This window comes from Parambassis ranga, chromosome 19 (assembly GCF_900634625.1).
Source record: "Parambassis ranga chromosome 19, fParRan2.1, whole genome shotgun sequence".
NCBI lineage: Eukaryota > Metazoa > Chordata > Actinopteri > Ambassidae > Parambassis > Parambassis ranga.
In genome coordinates, this window is record NC_041039.1 from 18,594,080 (window position 1) to 18,597,464 (window position 3,385).

Sequence of the window (3,385 nt, forward strand, 5' to 3'; positions counted from 1 at the left end):
TCATCCATTCACATTGGGATCCTTTCATCTTCTGTGCTCCAGGATGGATGTATATATATATATGTGCCACACTGACACACACACACACACACACACACAAGGGTATTGAAGCTCATAATAGGGATAATCTGGAATGGCTCCAGGTTTGCAGCTCATTGCATCCCTCCTCCTGATGCACACACACACACACACACACACACACACATGTGTGTACTTAGAGTCTCTGTAGGCTGACATCCTCTGGTGCAGCAGAATGAACACTTGGAGCCACATTGACCAGTCATCTCTAAATAACCCTCTTCACGTCAATAAAACATTCTAATTTCGGTTCCTCAGACTTTCTGCTGTGTTCAGTCTGGTATTTGTATTCTACTTCAGCCACAGTCTGATCTCAGCACTTTTAGGATGCAAACTCTTCACAAGCTCAACTACAAAGAAAATCATGGTTTAGAATTTGAATAAAATGAAAGAAAAAAAGTTCTTTTATTTTAGGGGTCGCCTGCTTCTCTGATAATGTTGACAACCAGTGGAGAGAGGTAGCTTCAGCATAAAACATCATGCAATAAAAAATGGCCTCTGTGACTTTGTCAACATTCAGAATACCCACAAAAAACATTAATGTGAACAGAAAATCATATATACAGTATATATATGCATGATTAGTAAAACTACTTTACCTAAGAGCAAAATTGACACTTAAATTATTGAGTAACCAAAGCAGCTAAATCAGGTAATGGTGGGGATTGTAAAAGGAAAGGATAAATTTAATAAATAAGAAGCTGCTTATGAATGAATTACATTGCCATGGCAACACACGTGGACGTTGACGTGTCCCAGATACATCTCATCATATTATAGTGGCTGCACACGTCGAGCATGTAGAAGTTTGTGTAGTGAGATGCCTTCCAGCTGTGAAAAGATAACAAACACTAATAATTTAAATAATCTCATTAGTGTACATATCATTGTGATTTCACTGCAGAGATGTCAAAAGATGGAATAAAGTAGCAGCAAAAGTCCAGGATTCAGATTCAGTCAGTCTGGGATTTTAGATTCAGCTGTCTGTCATCCATATTTCCCCCTCTACTTATCAGTGGGATCATACTCAATACTTCATACTGTGGTTTTGCACATAGAAAATTGAGACTGTATGCATTTAGAGGCTGGTGTAATTTCATTTGGTTTCAATAACTTACACAGCTATCCACATCATTAACAAGACAGTGCAGCAATAACACACCTTGAGTCATATAAAAAAAGTTCTTGATGCAGATACATGGCTGAACTTCTGAGCCGCTAATCTTTTCAACATTTATGTCTTTGCTTTTAAAATATTTATGTAAGGGCGTTTGAAGGTCACACAGTGCAGCATCCTTGGTAGAAACACTGAACAGTTGGAGGAAAATTCAGCTGTAGGTAACCTTGACTTGTGAGCATGACACCACTAAAAAATGATGGCTGGACACTGATAGCTGACTGACAGGGTGGGGAGAAAAACTAAAGATCCTCTGAAGGAAGAGCCGTCGTTTGAGTTTTTGTATCTTTGCAGTATCTTTTCAGAAATCATCGTTATTTGTTTTTTTTTGTTTTTTTATTGCTACGTAATGAGCCCAGAACTCAAAGCAAAGCAGATCAACACAAACACAACACAATAGTTGACAGTTTTCATCATGGTTATCTGAGTACAACCAAACATCCATGCTACCGCTTCACTGTAGCGGATGAACAGCACAACCTTGGTACAGACTAAAGGTTATATCTCCAAAATAGCCATAATACCTCTGCTGTGTCACTGAATGCACAATGTACCATTGTGTGTGACGCTGCCATGTTTCATTTAATCAGCCTCTCTATTGTGAAGCATGTAATACCCACAAGAGCTTTTCTGACAAAAACCTTCATATTTCTGAGTAAATTAATTTTAAAAAATTGAGTCCTTGTTGTGAAGATGCTTGTTTTGGGATGTTAGCCTCTTGTGATGTTAAATTAAAAGTGTTTCTGTTTATTTATAGGCCATTGTTGTTGCTGGGTAAATGTGAATTCTTTATATATGTGTTTAATATACCAGGAGTGGGGTTTGAACCCACGAGGACATCTGTCCATTGGAACTTAAGTCCAACGCCTTAACCACTCGGCCATCCTGGTCTGGTGCTTTGTGTGTTGTTAAGGGTTAGGGTTCTCCAACTTCACAACTCCAACTTCTAACCCCGTTTTAAACTGTACGATTTTTAGTGATCTTATCAGACCATGACGTGAGTCTTTGGTACGACGTCAAGTTTGATGCGTGCAGATTGTACGATGACCATTCACTGAAATCACATGCTGCGACGTGCGTCAGAATGCGAGTAGGAAGAGGACATGGATGCGGAGTGACCAGTTGTAGCAGCTGTCAACACTGTGAGACAGTCATCCTAAATTTCTGACACCGCTAGAATTTTATCTCAGCTTATCTTTGGTCGCAAGACGCCGACAACAGTCGTTGAACCTGCCTCCCAGTGCGACGTAAGACCACCGTTTTAGAGCCACGACCAAAGATATCTCCACGATTCTCCTACGATGTTCGTCTTTTGTCTGCGAGTCGCACAGTGTAAACCGGGCTTAAGATGTGAACATTTCTGTCCTCAAAGGAGTGTCCTTTTTTTTGGACATTTTTTTTTTAGGAATTCATAGCATATCATAGCATCTGCGTGCTTAATATTTAATTAAATGTGATGCTTCAATTGAGCATCAATTAATGGAAGATATAAAATGTGACTGTGACTGTGTGAGTATCTTACAGTATTTGTAGATGTGTATAGGTCATTAGGCAAAAAAGAAAGAGCCTCCGAACAAATGTCTGTAAAACATATTTTGAACAGTGCATGGCTGCATTATGTAGGCGGCCAAGACGAGAGGAGAAAGTTTGAGCGACCGACTGACATATGTAAAACTGGCGTGCAGAAATAGTAATTGTTTGATGGTGCCAAGGGCAGATCTTTCACATTGAAAAGCAAGCAGCAAAGAAAATGAACAAAGCAAAGAATGAGAGATGGAACATCTGGCCAAATGAAGTACAGCTGCAGGCAGCGCAGAAACACACAGTCAAATGAGGAACATCATCAGGCTGTGCACAGTGAAACAATAAAAAGAGAATATGAACACTGGGGAACAACTGGGGAACAACAATAGACATTGTATCTTTGACTTACAGACAACAGGCACAATCAATACACAGCAGAAAGCGCATAAAGCAAACATAAAAGCAACAGGTATCGAGCTGAAAAAGCAAGCACGAGTATGAAACAATGTCTCAGATAGAGTCCTTAAAGTCAGGGAGAGCTGAAATTGCTCAGGTTTATAGCCAAGTCTCTCCTTTCTGATCTGAGTCATCCCAACAAGCTGCTCC

At 39.8% G+C, this 3,385-nt stretch overlaps 1 non-coding gene across 1 annotated transcript; it reads right to left on the reverse strand.

Annotated features, from left to right (window-relative positions):
* Positions 1 to 2,062: 2,062 nt before the first annotated feature.
* trnal-uaa (transfer RNA leucine (anticodon UAA)) lies at positions 2,063 to 2,145 on the reverse strand. Its single transcript has one exon. It is a non-coding gene; the product is annotated as a tRNA-Leu (tRNA).
* Positions 2,146 to 3,385: the final 1,240 nt, after the last annotated feature.